General features: G+C 43.3%; 1 long non-coding RNA gene across 1 annotated transcript in view; it reads right to left on the reverse strand.

The window, feature by feature from the left end:
• LOC119853754 overlaps nucleotides 1–12,730 on the reverse strand; it is a 29,200-nt gene extending 16,470 nt beyond the window's left edge. Inside the window, exon 1 of the long non-coding RNA XR_005292204.2 lies at nucleotides 12,526–12,730. This is a non-coding gene — a long non-coding RNA (uncharacterized LOC119853754). The remainder of the gene's footprint in view (nucleotides 1–12,525) is intronic.
• Between the last annotated feature and the right edge of the window lie 3,851 nt (nucleotides 12,731–16,581).

The following is a 16,581-nucleotide window of genomic DNA, read 5'->3' on the forward strand; positions in this document are numbered from 1 at the left end:
GTTAGGATGAGAAACAGTTCTAGGAGTCAGATATATTCGGAATGTAATCTTGTTTATTTACAAAAATATAAAGTCTTGTTTCCTTGAACAAAGAAGAAACAAACAGTAAGCAGTTTGCTTGCTCAGAAATCCCAAAGTGTGCCACTCCAGCAAGCACTGTCCTGAAGAAACCTTGCCACTCTGCTTCCTCTAAAGATCACACTCACAACTCCTTCTCTTGGCCTCCTTTCTCCAGCACACATAGGCTGCCTATCCATTTTTCCACAGATCACTTAGCTTTTAAGGAGAGAGATAGTGATTAGAGTTGATTGGGAACGTTCTGCCTACATGGTTTTTTGGGAGAGGTGAGGAAGAGGTTTGGAAAATTCAGTTTCTGCAAATTAAAATTTTCTGTGGAAAAATTTACATTTTATCAATTTTTTTCAATTTTCTATTGCAAAATTGAACATGTCTATTTCATTTTGGATCACATTGACCCAAAGTGAAAATTTCTGTTTGTCAGATTAAATGACAACATTTCATTGATATTCATTTGTGTCAACTTCAGCTGCAATGGTACAGGGATCGGCAACATGTCTGTACATGGACACACGTGTCTGTGCAAAAAATTTTAGGGTTGTGGGGGCGCTCACCTTGGGCGGCTTGCCGTCCCTGCTGTTGCTGACGAAAGAGTGACCAAGCGGTTCTGCAGGCACCCGGCCTCTGTCCCTCCTCCCCTCTCTCTGAGCGCTGATTCTACGGCTCCCAGCCCATTGGCTGGGAACCATGGCCAATGGGAGCTGCGGAGGCAGCACCTATGTACGGGGCAGTGCACAGAGCCACCTGGATGCGCCTCCATGTGGGAGCCAGAGGGGGGACATGCTGCTGCTTCTGGGAGCTGCTTGAGGTAAGCGCTGCATGGAGCCTGAACACCCACACCCTACACCCCTGCCCCCCCTCCCACCCTCTGAAACCCTTAGTCCAAGCCCGGAGCACCCTCATACACTCCAAACCCCTCATCCCCACTCCCACCCCAGAGCCTGTACCTCCATCTGGAGCCCTCCCCCCACACATCCCAACCCCCTGCTCCTGCCCAGAGCCCCTCTCTCACCCTAAACCCCTAATTTCTGGCCCCACCCCAGAACCCACACCACCAGCCCAGAGCCCATACCCCCTCCCACATCTCCACCTCAGCCCAAAACCCCCTCCTGCCCCCTGCCAATGTCAGTCACTAAGTCTGGTAATTTTGGCAGGTGTCCATCCTGCCACATGATGATGCTGACCCCTGCAATGGTAGTTTGGGTTTCTCATATCCCCATTCTCTGATATGGGCCAGGCTACCTGCATGGACTACATCTTCCATGATTCACCATGGTCTCCTCTCTGGTTGAACTGCTGCACTGCATTATGGTAGTTTAATGACTGCAGTGCATCATGGAAGACGTAGTCCAGCTAGGGACCTCAACCAAGAGAGGAAAGTAGGGGTATGAGACACTGAGGTGACTCAGGTGGACACAAATTAAGTGTCAAACCAAGTCAAAACTAAACATTTCAAATCAGTTAGACAAATCAATGCACAATGTCAAAATAAAATGTTCTGGCATTTCCAAATTGAAATTTTTCTAAACTTTCCATTCAGGGAAAAATTCAGTATTTTGACTTTTTGTCCCTATTCAGGATGAAAAATTTAGAAATACCAAAATTTCCTGTGGCATAAAAATTCTGATTTCTGACCTCTACCAGTAGGGGTCGGCAAGTTGGGTTGTATGCGACAAAATTTGTTCCTCAGAGATATCATTTCTATCTGTCTGCGGACTCAAGACCTGGACCACAGTACTTCACTGCTTCTCATTCAGGAGCACCACTCCACAATCCAGAGGGCTAGCAACTTTCTTTTTAAAAAAATGTAAGTTACATTTAGCAGAAAATACTGAAATACAGAGAGACTACGTAAATCCATGGCAAAGGGCAGAATTTTTCTGAGATGTGTATTTCTAGTAGATAAAATCATAGCTCACTTCTCCAAGTTAAATTAAATCCAGGGTGAATAATATTCTTGCTCACAGCAGGAATGGCATTTGCATTATAATATTCCCAAAACCACTTCTTTTGCTTATTACATTTCTAAAAAACAGGATTTCTCCTCATGTAAGCAATTCCCCACAGAACGGGTGTTTATAATAGAAGTGACTGTGAGTGGTTGATAATTTTTGTGTTATTTCAATAAATAATGTGAATCACCTACCAATGTCAGCTTTATTTAATTATTAAACAGTACAGTCTTTCTTCTGATATTTGAAATTGTGTGAATAGAACTGTTACTTTACACTGGTTTTTCAGGAGACCTTGGCATCTTACCAGAACACCACAATGTAATACACACTGGTGGTACATGAGTTTACTTGGTCTTTCTGCCGAAGGGTCACCACACAGTGTGTGCTGCATATGCTATTAAAGGTATCAAATATTTAAGCAGATGTATGGCAGTGTTGGATTTGCTGTAAGTGCATTGTAGAAGTAGTAAAATATGGGTCTAAAATAAAACACTTTTCGCTATAAAAAGACTGATCATACTTTCACAGGTGGTAGTTGCTGGGAACCTTGCTTAAGTTTGAGTAATACTAGACATCGTCCTTTTCTTGATGTCATAAGTAAAATGGTGTCATAAAAGAAAGAGAGCAAACACCAGATTTTTTTTCACTCAACTTTTTCCTTACTAGATATATTGTAAAGAATTATTTTTAAAATTACGCTGACCAATTTTTTCTTCCACTTTCTCTTTGTTGTAACTTGATACAGCAATTACATCAATTGAGAATATTGCGCCAGCTTCTTACAGGTCCATCTGTCTGGCAGGAAGGCAATACTTTTTTCCAGAAGAAGCAGAGCCAGCCTTAAACGTTTTTTGCATGACCTGCAAAACTTTTTACGCTATCCACACCTCCACTGTAAAGAGGTGGGGGATGCCAATTTGCTAGCAAATTGGATGGGACTCTCTTCATAGTTCATTAGACCTGGTGATTAATTGGCTAGAGGGAACACTGTTGAGCAACACACTCCTAGGGTCAGCTCTGGCATAACTCTACCGGAATTACACCTCTGACCTCCTTATACATGGAATGCATTTGGCCTTCTCACTGTTTCTATTGGGCCAGGGACCGAGAGGAAGAACTAGAAATGCTGTATATATTGTTTGAAAGATACAACACTCCACAAGGTATTTAGAAAGTGTTTAGAACCAAAGAGTTTAAGGCCAGAAGGGAAAAATCAGATCATCTAGTCCAAGCTCCTGTACGTCACAGGCCACTAACACACCAGCCATCCACATATTAAATCCAACAACAGGAATGGGACCAAGGTATTACAGCCTTCAGGAGACTAAAGTATTTCTCTTCAGGAAGCTGCTCAGTATCAGTCTGAACCCAGCTCCGACTCCTGTTCCTGCAGCTGCCACCAGCTCTTAACTATTTCTTACAATTTTAACATCAGCAGAGGAAAATAAAAACACATGCAACCTTCGTAACATCCTAATAAATATTTTAATATTGCTCCTTGGGTGGCTTTAAATTATGCAGTAATCTTGCTGGCATTTTTCTATAGCCTTTCCCCACAGCAGTATACATTTTACAGGGCTGAAACAGGACATGGGCTGCAGGAATCACAAATCTGAATAATTTTTGCAATTGCATGTGTATGTCATATACAATGTATTACATCTGTAGCTGTAAAAATTAAATGTCATTTGCATTCATTAACTATACATGAAATCTAATTCTGTTAAGTCCAGCAGCATTAGGTCTGTCTGTTGCTGCTGATGTTGCAGCTTAAGGACATTATATCTTCTCTGCACATTTTGTTTCATGACCTAATAAAGCCAGGAATTAGATCCTGGCTTGATGCCTTTGAAAATCCAGCTCAGTGAGCATACAACATGAAAGCTGTGGAAGTAAATTATTTATATTCATCATTATCCAAAATATTAATTTACCAAAAAAGGTTTAAAAGATGAAGCAAACTGTGGGCATGGTGCCCACAGTCAAACTGATTTAAGAGACCTTTCCAAATCACACTTATTATCTTCCAGCTTTGTTACAGATACCATACAGAAGGATTGTTAACATTTCATCGAGTCTATTTACAGGATCAAAGACTTGCTATTACATTTCATGGTATGTACTGAAAACTTATGATCTCCTACACCATGACCCCAGAAAATAATGGGCTTAACTTAATTTTTGTAAAACTGTATTTTTATGGCTTTTAGCAGATGTAAGTGTTAGCGAACAAATAATTATACATTTAAGACAAAAAATGAATAAAAAAAATACTGGCCACTTGTATTGCTTGTTTCACCAGAAGAGCAGCTCAATGCAGTCTACAAACATAGGCCCGGACCCTACAAATCAGGCAGTCCCCTTATGTCTACATGGAACCTCACTGAAGTCAAGATGGCCATACATTATGATTGCATTAGGATTGATTACTAAAGTTTTCCTTTAAATACATCTTGTCTCTCAGTGGCGTGAAAGGCTATTTTTCAAGGACTGAAACTTCACTGCTGTAGCTATTCCATTGCTTTGGCGGATCACATCTATCTAATGTATTTCAGTGACTGGTGTCTCCTTCCAAGCTAAAAGCCAACTATTGCATGAACTATGCTTTCCCTTTTGTATTCTAGAATGTAGTGAATAGAGCTCATTAATGAAATTCATTAATTGTTGATTAAATAACTTGCATTTGCTTTAACTTGTATGTAATGGTCAGTGGGTCAGAGAAGTGCCAGTGCAGAGAGAGTACCCCAGTGTGGGGACACCATAGCCCCTGTCCTAGGTGACTGGCGTCATCTTTCTCTCCAACCTACATCATTACTCCCCAGAAACCTACAGGATCAGCCTTTGTTATTTCCCCCCTTGGTCTCTTTTGGAAGATAATTGTGCTGACAAGTCATTACTCTGCTAGCGATATGGACAGTAAACCCTCAGCTATATTTATTTCCTAAGAATCTGTGTTACTTTGCAGGCAGTAACTTTACATCTCTCTATTTTATTTATGAGTAAACACAGACCATTTAGGTCTGAAACAAAAATGTGCCCCAGAGATATGTGGGCAGCAAATTATTCAGGCTGCTGAGAACCTGAATTTTAAAAATATGCATACAGTCAAACTCAGGTCATATTTGGAAGAAGTTAGAGATTCACATTTAGTGAGGTTTGAAAAAGTTATATTTAATTTTGTTTAATAGTTTTTTTTTCCACAGCAGCTTCTGACTGGGACTAGAAACACCAAACACTGTGAGAAAACCTTTTCTTATGGCATTTCCCACCACAAAGTGAGTGAAATCTCACAAGTGTCTGTTCTGGAGACATTTACAACCCAAGGTCTGGTTCCTGAACCTTGGTTCAGGCTCCTTTGCACTGAGGTAGCCCAAAGCAGCCAGAAAGCCACCCTAAAGGGGAAGCTGAGAATTGCTCCCATCACAGGGAGTCCTTGGATGCTGTGCCACCTGTCACCACACTCCTCAGTAAAGCTGGCTGAGAATTTTCTATGAGAATTGTCCTTTTAGCAAAAATTTTAGTTTTCTGCCGGAAAATTTCAATTTTGAAAAAAAAATTCCAATTTTCTGTTGGGAAACATTGATATGATGGATTCCTGGTTGCCATCTCAGAAGGCTTTTGTCAATCTCACTTTCTGCCTGCAAGGAGAAAGTTAAATTGATAAGAGCTTTCCAGGTAGGCCAGAAGATTCTATTTTGGTTCTCCCGAAACAGATTTTTTCTTTTTCTGGAAATCCCTTCCTGCAAAACAACTTTGTGTTTTCAGCCAGATTTGGATGGGAAAAATATTCAAAAATGGGAATTTTTTTGCAGGAATGGATTTTCATTTTCCAGTCAGCTCTATTTCTCAGTGTAAGCAGGGGAATAGTCCCGCTATTGTGGGGAACTTTCCTGGCTTCTGCACTACCCTGGTGAAGTGGGCTAGCGAAAGGATCTGAGTCCTCGCTCCCACTTCCTTTACCCAGTGGCCTCCCTGCCCTTGAGGACTCCCCTTCCACTCTCCTATCTGGCAAAGTCCTTGTAACCCCAACAAGGCTGGGCCCAGGATTCCTGGGGGGCTCGATCCCCAACCCTGCTGTGGACACCTAGGACAGGGGCTAGGGTGTCCCCACTCCAAGGTACTCTCTCTGCACCGGGCACTTCTCTGACCCATTGACCATTACATACAAGTTAAAGCAAATTCAAGTTATTTAATCAACAATTAATTTTAAAAAGAATAAGGAAAAATGGGAAAGGTTAAAGGAAAGACATCAACCCGCTCTGTGGCAGGGAACATCACAAACAGTGTCTCTGGAATATCAGGGCAGTTCCCAGTCTGTTCCTTGTAAGTCCCAGGCCTTCTTCTCAGGCCCTGGCTGTGCTGCAGGGATGCTGTGGGTTGGACACTTGCTCTGGCGGTGGCCACCTGCTCTCAGGCTCTGGGTGGCAGGATCCTTCTTCCCACTGTCCCCCCCCCCCCCCCCGCCCTGTTGGGGTTACAATCCAAGCCTGGCCTGCAGAGCCTCTTGGCTGAGGCGTCTCCCTATGCTGGGCCCGCTGCCCAGGGTCCCCCTCGCTCTCCCCAGCTGCTCACCGCACCCAGCTCCAGACTGCTCCAGCCCCAGCTCCAACACTCTGTCTCCGCACTGCTGCTGCTCGGCTCTGCCTCCAGCACCCTGGGCTGCTTCTTTGGTCCCTCTGGCGCTGGTTGCTGCAGCTCTGCTCCCAGGACAGGTCTGCTCTGCAGGCTGCTTCTGTGACTCAGCTCCCAGCACTGACCTGCTTCCTGAGCTGCTTTTCTGGTGCCTCTGGCTCTGGTTGCTGCAATTCTCTTCCCAGGGCAAGTCTGCTCTTTCTGGGCTGTGGCTTTGGGGCTGCAGCTCTGCTCGCAGGACAGGGTCTGCTCTCTCTGCATCTGGCACATCTCTGCTCCCCAGCTCAGCTTGCACCCCTGCTTTCTCTTTAGCTGGGCCCCACTCTGACCCAGGCAATTCCAACTCACATGGAGGATGGGACCTCCCTGGCCTCCTGACTCTCTGATTAGCCTGCCTGCTCTGTCATTCAGGCTGACCTGGACCATTGGCCTCTCCCCATTGTTCCTGGGGGCTATCAATCTCAAGGTCCTGATTTCCCATAGACCCTTCCCCTTTTAGTACTGGGAGCTAGCCAACCAAAACACTCCCTTTGAATGTTAGTAAGGGGGCAACAGTCCCCTTACATCAGCGCAGATGGCATTGTCAGGAGTAAAGAGGAGGGCATGTCAGGGAAGAAAGGGAGCGTGGTGAAGCATTGGATTGGCTGTACATCACGACACAGGCCATTTTAGCTCCCTGGTGGCCCAGAAGGAACAGAAAGGTGATGCCTATTCTACCTACACCCTGCTATACCAAGTGTGAATTCAGTGCAGCTGAAGAATGAAGTCCAACAGTTAGATCGTGTACATCCTTCCTATGGGTAGTTCCCATTAGAATCAAGGCTCACACTGTAGGATTGTACTGCAGTTTTGCACTTTTAACAGGCACCGTAAATCAGGAGTGAAGCCAGTGACTGCAATAGAATTACATGAGAGTAGTACAGTGTAATTGAAAGGAGAATCATGGCCAAGAGGTTTGCATAAGCCTCAGGTGCCCATCCAAACGTTCAGGTGCTTCTCTTAATGGAACCACTCACAGTTCTCCTGTGTCTAATGATTTATTATTGTTAGAATTATGATGGCACCTCTAGGTCCCCTGAGATCAGGGCCCCAGCGTATTAAGCATTCTACAAATACATCATGAGAAACAGTCCCCACCCTGAAGAGCTTACAGTTTACATAGACATGATTGACAAGGGGTGGGAGGAAAAGTATTATCATCCGCACTTTGCAAATGGGACACTGAGGCAGAGAGAGATTATTAATGGAGACTTTTTCCCTCCTGCTATTATTCTTAGAAACAAGAAAAAATAGTATTGAAAATGCTCAAATTATCTAAATGCTTAATACAATAGTATATATTTCTTCTCAGTGATGGTCTAACATGCAATCGATAACAGGCAATATTTAACCAACATTTTACGAACAGAGCTATTTTCACTTTGGAAACTCACAATCCATTTTGATAGTTCGCAGTACTGAAGTCCAACAGGAAGGCCACATTGCTACAGAACACTCTAGTAATGCTACAGTGTGACAATGGGCAGTAGTGGGTTATAGACTGTATTGATTTGCTGTCCCACATTGTTATTTATTGTATAGGATGGGTCTAAAGGTTATAGCTTAATGGATGTACTTCACTAGGTTGCCTAATCAAAATTGTTGCCTTAGAGCATTTTTAGGTTGAGAGAACCCCCAATTCTTCTAGAAGTAGATTGAAGGTCATAACCACCACTGAAGTGCATTCATCTCTCTGTGTCCCTCGTGCTGCTGCTGCAGATGCTCACAAACTCCAGGATTCAAACAAAGCAAAGTGTAACTCTTCAATCTGGTACTTGGGAGAGTGACAAGGATCCTATTAAACTGACACAGTAACACGCCCTTCTTTGTACTTTAGGAATATTTCCTAACTAATGAAACACACATACTTTAACCTGCTGCTTGTAAGCACTGTGTAACAGGACAATAAAACAGGAGGCCATATAAGCAGGGCCATACCCAAGGCTGTTTCAGGCCCTGGCCTCAGGGCCTAATTCTATTGGTTAAACAGAATATTCATGAACATCATCAAAAACAAAACACTTTCCCTGCCTAGTCCCCAGAGGTTTGTCGCTTGCCTCTCTCACAGGTAGGGTGACCAGACGTCCCCATAAAATCACTGTCCCGATTTTTAGTTCTTTGTCCCGCATCCCAACCGATGCACAGTCGGGATGCCATTTGTCCCGATATTGCAGCTTTGGCCGCTCCGGCGGGTTGTTTTTTTTTTTTTTTTGGCTTCGGCAACTCGGCTCCAGCGCTTTTTTAAAAGAAATTTTTTAGCTTCACCCATGTGTCCCGATATTTTGTCTGTTTCATCTGGTCACCCTACTCACAGGTGGAAGGAGCACACACTCCTCCCTTAAATCCCGGGCTGGGTCATGTGACGGGGGGGTAGCCCTTTTGTAACATGCAGCATGGCAGACTGTAGGGTTATGTTTTACTGCATCCCTGGCTTAGTCTGTGTTTACTGTTCCTTATTATTGCAATTCTATCTAGATTCTTACATGGCACCCATTGCCATGATATGTGAAATAATGGTCACCAGAGCTGTCCCTTGGGATGGGCGAATTGGGGTGACCACCCCGGGCCCTGTGCTTTGGGGGGCCCTGCGCGCCGATACAATTGGGACACCATTTGACCCGATATTCACGTGAGGAGACAGGTGGGGAGGTGAGGCAGGAGGTGGGCAGGCAAGCGGGGTGAGGAGGCGAACAGGGAGGCAAGGGGCAGGCAGGCAGGCAGGCGGGGGGTGAGGAGACAGGCAGGCAGGCAGTGAGGAGGAGAGCGGCGGTCGGGGGCGGGGCACCAGACGAACAGCGAGGAGACTATTGGGGAGGCTGATTTGTCCCAGGCCCCGCATCCCCTGATGGTCACTACCTATAATCATCCTGCTTTTCTTTTTTGCTTGTTAAATTTGCTTACAGAAGCATGGCCCTCTTGTTTTGTTATAACCTCAGTTGACTGTACGTCCATATGCTGAGGTAGGGAGCACAAATTAGTCATGCCAGGCTGTGACAACCAAGAAAGGATTAAAGAAAGTTCTCTGACACTATAAGAAATGTCACGACAGCAGATGGTACTATTAGTGCACGAGACAAGACTGTCTTGGGTAAAACCATTTTGTCTGGAACTGCTGAAATTATTTGTATTCTTCGTCTGGCAAACAATTGGGAGAAAAGATTTGTTAAAAATTCAGTACAATTACTCTTTCAGTTAACTGAAAAAGTTCCCACTCCAGCTCTCCAGTTCTCTGACCAGCTCTCCCATGAAATGAGGGGAGACAAGACTAGATACTCCTCAGGTAAAAAGCAACCTTTCTTTTAAAAAACAAAGAAAGGAAGAAAGGTGAAGAAGCACACTCTCTGGCCTTATTCACTATAAAGAAGCTGAATCAATCCTTTTCCTTTGCAGGTGACTGGGGAAATTCCAGAGCCTGTGTTATGCAGGAGGTCAGACTAGATATCATAATAGACCCTTCTGACCTTAAAAATCTGTGAACTTTTAATCAGTAGATACAGCAATACTGCCAAGCTTATCCTTGTTCGTCAACGAGCCACAAGCCATTCTCCCCATCGGTCATCTTAATTTTTCAAAATGCAATGCACACCATGGCCCAAATTCTCCATAGGATAACTCCATTGTTTGAAATGCAACTGCAGGTATTAATTTGTTACTATTTCTTTTGTTTGTTTCCGCCAAAAGTAAGGTAAATACAAAGGGTCATGCTGGAATAAGCAAATGCAATTTTGTTGACTTCCTTGGAGTTGCAGCCACTTATGACAGGTATGGATTTGGCCCAAAGAATCCACTTAACAAGGAAATCAGTGCTACCGCAAAGACACATAACAGGCTGCATCTCTGTATCTAAACACGTGGCTAGCATGATTGTGTTTCCATATACATAGCCACTCAAGTGTGTGATGTATAGTGCTTACATCAGCCTGACAAGGATCCACAGTCCATGTGGATGTGAGGAAATATATATTGGGAGTTTTCTAGCAGACTGCCAGTTCTAAGTTTGGGGACTTTGATTTAAAAACCACCTAGTCCTCTTTACACTTGCCTATAAAGGACTGAGTCTTCTGTGATGTTAAAAATTGAATTTTCAAATGACTTCTGGAGGAGGGGATAGATGTAAGGTACAATATCAAAGAATCAGGATAATTTTGATAAGTTTAAAGGTTGAAAATTTTGGGAACTTCTCCTAATCAAACCAGAAATATTTTTTCCCCAATGGTCACCTTCACTAGCAGTAATTTTAAAGGAATTAATCCCACATCAAATTTTATTCACCATAGTTATTGAGCTATACATTAGCTGCAGTATGTCAGTGACCTGCCCATGTGGGAAATTTATTTTATATGTATCTGATATTAATATTGTAAATGTACCCAGAGACCACGGTTATGGGCAACAAAAACAGGTCTTTGAAATTTAGTTAATTTATTTCATTCTCCCTTTTTGTTAATGTTTATTGCATACATTAGGAACATTTCAAATGTTACTTATTCAAGTCTCACTGAGATGACACAGCTATGTTTACAGCTTCCCCCTGCAGCGTTATTAAAGCATACCATAAAGTACCAGCACAAGAGTACCAGAATATACACCTGATTGTGACCAGTTTTCCAGGAGTGCAACTCCTATGACTTCAGTGGATTTCTTTTGATTGGAGATGGTCAAAAAATGAGGGGGAGATTGTATTTTCCCCCCATTCATTTCAGTGGAAATTTTCTGATCAGTCCTAGTCCTTATTTACACTGGCCCATTGACTCAGCTATAAAGAAATGCACTGATCTCCCTCATCTCAATTTGCTCTGAAGGGGATGGTTTCAGAGTGACACTACAGAGTGCTCTATTGTACTGGCCTGAAAAGTTACTCTGAGAATTTTCAAAGGAACTTGGAGTTTGTAACTCAAATTATCATCAAATCCTAATCCATTAGTTTCAAGAAAAAAGTTAAAATCCCAGTGAAACCAAGGAACAAATGAGTCTCCTCTTCTAAGATAGAAGTGAATTAATCTGAACAACTCAATGGCAAACGGGTGAGAGGTAATGCAGCATATCATGGCTATTTCCTTAAAAGTACGAGTATTATCAAACAGAAGTGGATTAAGTAGGATCCTTAGAATTTGGGAGCTGAGTTCCAGTCTTACCAATAAGCCAGAGAGAGCAGAGGAGGTGGAGAGGCAGTGATCTGTTAGTCATCTTATCAGAGCTGAGCTGCCTCACTGTGGTGGAAGAGCAAGGATGCAGAAGTAGAGGAGAGCAGAAGCTATCACAGGTAGAGGCACTGTCAGAGTTCCCTCCCCACTCTGAACTCTGGGGTACAGATTTGGGGACCCACATGAAAGACCCCCTAAGCTTATTTTTAGCAGCTTAGGTTAAAAACTTCCCCAAGGCACAAACCTTCCTTTGTCCTTGGATGGTATTGCTGCCACCACCAAGTAATTTAGACAAACTTTCAGGAAAAGGACCACTTGGAGTCCCTATTTTCCCAAAATATTCCCCCCAAGCCCCTTCACCCCCTTTCCTGCGGAGGCTTGAGAATAATATATCAACCAATAGGGTTAATAAGGTGAGCACAGACCAGACCCTTGGTCTTTTAGGACACTAAAAACCAATCAAGTTCTTAAAAGAAGAACTTTATTATAACAAAAAAAAAGTAAAAGAAGCACCTCTGTAAAATTAGGATGAAAGGTAATTTTACAGGGTAATAAAAAGATTTAAAACACAGAGGATTCCCCTCTAGCACAGGGAAAATAAACCTCCCTCTTAGCATAGGGAAAATTCACAAGCTAAAACAAAAGATACGCTAATGCATTTCCTTGCTATTACTTACAATTTCTGTAATTTTAGATGTAACATTTCAGGATCTTTTTAGGAGATATTTTTTCCTGCCATGGTCCCTCTCTCTGTCAGAGAGGGCACACAACAAAAGAGCACAAACAAAACCTTCCCCCCGCCCTCATTTGAAAGTATCTTCTTTCCCCATTGGTCCTTCTGGTCAGGTGCCAACTAGGTTAATGGAACTGATTAACCCCTTACAGGTAAGTGATTCTGTACCTCTGGCCAGGAGGGATTTGATGTTACTGCATACATAAAGGGTGTTACCCTTCCCTTTATAGTTGTGACACACTAAGAGGTGTCTTGTGGATCTGGCAGTTCTGGTGGATCTGGGTCCTATTTTAGCCTTAATTAACCTCTGTCAATAGCTGTCTTTTATCCTGTCCCTGTTTTCACTTTATCATGGGTTAACTGGGGCTGTCATGCAGCCAGCTATTATTTCATGTAACTAATAATAAAACTTGCTGTCTGGATCACTGCACACATATATACCAACAACAGGGCACAATTTAGAAGTCTTTGGTTCTGCTAGTTCAGCTATACAACAGCAATAAAGCCCAACCACCATGTCAAGATAACTCCCAGGGCTGGAGAGGGGGGAGGGGACACAGGAGATTCTAATTTTGCAAACAAGAAACAGTTTTGTTTCCGCTCTGTGTCACTACAAATGCATCACACATACATTGGAGTGAATCCAGGCATAGCAACTACACACAGGCTAGAAGTGTCTAGTCTGTGTGCCCCCAAATGACAGCAGGAGTGACTTAAAGGTGGGTGAGGGGAGAGCACTTGGCACCTGTGTGCGCTCAAGGCATTTTCAAAGCAGTGTGTGGTCAAATCCCCAGAGTGCCTTTATGTTCTGTGCAGTCCTTGAGGGCAGGGCTGGGGCATGGTTTGGTACTCAGCATCTTGATGTTGTTTTCCAAAGCAGACAGAGCCCCTCCCATAGGTTTGACAAGGGGCCTCTGAGACAATGGTAGCTCAGGCCTGACTAAGCTGTTCAGGGCAGGCCTGAGAGCATACCAGCCTGGACACAGGTGGCCGCAGTTCACCCCTTTCCCCCTCACTCTCCCACACCCACTTTCTCAAGCAATGACACAAGGGTAACAGACGGGAACAACATTACTTAAAAATACCGATGAAAACATTGGAAATGGTCCCCTCTGGCTCAATCTGTAAAACAAATATATTTTTTAAATTGCATTTCAGAGGCAAACACATGTGCACATACTTATAGGGGTCCCTCCGCCCCAAGCAAAACATTTACCTGAGGTGTCCCAGATTTTCAGGGCCACTGGAGAATTTCTAGCATGCTGGAATAGATAAGACAGAGCAGTGGGATCAGTTAACAAACATGAATCTCTGCCACCAGTCCCCACCTAAATCAGTCCCCCAAAAGAACTCAGACCACCCCATACTCCTCTGATATCCTCTGGTCACTCCTTCCTTTAATATCTGAGATGGTTCCTGGTTGTGTCTCAGAATTTGAAAGATCTGTTTAAAAAGCTTCCCCTGACACATCCCTGTCCCTCCCCCCCGGTGCTCCAAGAACACCACTTTTGGAACAGTTATTCTTTAAAAAAGAAACACGAGTTTTCTTCTAAAAGCTTAGCACAAATTTGCATGAGCAAGCTCTGGACGTTTTGCAGGAATTCACAGGGATATAGATGGTACAGTATTCATTTCAGGTAGCTCAGATGAGAACTGATATATGTTGACAGTAAAAATGAAAAAATGTAACCACGTTTATCTGCACCTACTGTTTAGCTTGTGGCCATAGTCACATTAAATAAAGTTCTTGTGTCGCATCTGAACACACAGGTAAACAAATTTAGCCAAAAGTAAGAATATCAAGGATTTATAGTTTTTCCTTATGATAGACTGTGTGTGGGTGTGGGGAGAGAGAGTCCACGTTGCAATATCTTTAACACTAAAATGCTGCCACCAGAGGTTGGTAAATTAAATAATTATTCATTAGCTACCATAGTGATGCAGATGCAATCACATCTAACAAAAGACAAAACACAAAGTGTTGGCAAGGGCAAAAGGGCCTGCACTAGTTTTTTTAAAACATATTTTTATTTATTAAAATCCCATGGCTACAGATCTTATTCCATTTTCATTAGTGTTTCACTTGCCTTCAACTGGAAACAGCAAATACTTTGATATGGACTGAAAGAGCCAAATCCTCTGCTGGAGTAAATCAGTGTAGCTCCATTGACTTCAGTAAAGCTAAGCCAATTTACAGCAGCTGAGGATCTGGAGCAAAGAGCTTTTCATTCCCTGTAGCTTTTGGAAGTTACGAGCACTCGCATATCCTTTGCTGAAGCAGCAACAGTCCCCAGTAAACAAACAGATGAAGGTTGAGATTTTCAAAGCCAGCTGGAGGAATTTAGCCACACAATCAACTCCCACTGAAATGACTTGGAGTTACAGGGCTAAGTACCCTCTAGTAAACTTTGAGAATCTCATCTACGATCCTGCTGCCTCCAATAAGAAAAGCACAGTGGGGTTCAAATTTTTCTATTTTGATGCAGTTCTAACCTCTGGGCAGCCAGCTGTTGTCACGCTATAAGGATGGACTGCAGGCACTAAAAAGTGCAGCGATTAATTCAGGTGCAAGGGTCCACTTGCCTTGTTTTCAAGGCATGTTGAACCCAGCTGAGTCACCTCAGCCCTGCACAACACAACAGCACTGAGGTATGAAAGCAGCAGTGTTGTCAAATGAAGGTAGAACAAAGAATGGAGAAAGAATGCTGACCTCCCACTGATTGCTTCTCAAACTACCACCCTTCCACCCCCCACCAATATGGTCAACTGTCTGACAACACTAAGCGAGCGCCCTGTCAGGAGATCCATTTAAACCGCTTCCTCGTTTATTTCTGTACAGCTATTCATTAGAAAAAGAAATAGCTAATCAATGCAATCCTGTGTCCCTGTTACTGCCACGCTTGCTGTCCTCAACAACACTCCCCCTGCCTGCCCTCCCACACACACACACAGACACACACACTGGTGTTCCACACCCACCCTGGGGGCTTGTCCTTATTTAGACTCTAAGTTCTTTTATATCAGCTGGCATAGCACCCAGAAGACTGGTGTCTTACCGCAATAAAAACAAACAACTGGAGAGCATAAAAGGGAGAAGACAGATGGAAACAAACAGTGACAAGAGACAAAGACAAGGGTCTGAATTCATTCTTGCACCAGTGCTGAGGCCAGTGCAAAGGCTGGGGGACTGGTTCTTCCCCAAATGTGGGACTGCTGGGGATTGGTAGGGGGCTGATTCTTCCCCCAAACTAACAGATTTATTTGGGCATAAGCTTTCATGGGTAAAAAACCATTCTTCAGATGCATGTTTATGCCCAAATAAATCTGTTAGTCTTTAAGGTGCCACCAGACTCCTTGTTGTTTTTGGGGATACAGACTAACACAGCTACCCCCTGATACTTTCCCCCAAACTGGCACTGCTAAGGGCTCGTTTAACTTCTGGTGAGGTAGACAAGCCCTGAAGGCTGCCCTAACATGCATCCCAGCCACAAGTGAATAGGAAGTTTGTTTAACACTTTGTCTTTGCCAAGCTCTTTAGACTAATTTAACTGAAACTAAATCTCAGCCACAAACTGAATCTATTATTCACTGGGCCTGACACTAACAGCTTGTCCCGGGCTTGTGTAAATCTGTGTCAGGAGCCATGCAGAAGGCTGGGAGAAAAGTCTGTTTTTAATTAACTGTTTTTGATAAGATCTCTTTGGAATGTGTGACATACTGTATGACTCTCTTCTATGAGACTCGATGTATCTGATGCTCTTAGCTAACTTACTAACTACGGATATGTAGAAAAGTCAAGATGGAAAAAAATGGCAGCATTCTTCCCAAAGATCTGCCTGAAGTCCATCCTTATTGCTGGATGATGTTTCTGCTAAAATGACCAACAATGAAGAGTGTAGATATGATGACTGTTGCCATTAGACTTCAGAGTTAACATGCAAATTAAGTGGATTGGGAGGAACTGACACCTTTCGGAGGAATTTTGTAAGAACAGATGCAG

The sequence above is a fragment of the Dermochelys coriacea genome, chromosome 3, assembly GCF_009764565.3.
Source record: "Dermochelys coriacea isolate rDerCor1 chromosome 3, rDerCor1.pri.v4, whole genome shotgun sequence".
NCBI lineage: Eukaryota > Metazoa > Chordata > Testudines > Dermochelyidae > Dermochelys > Dermochelys coriacea.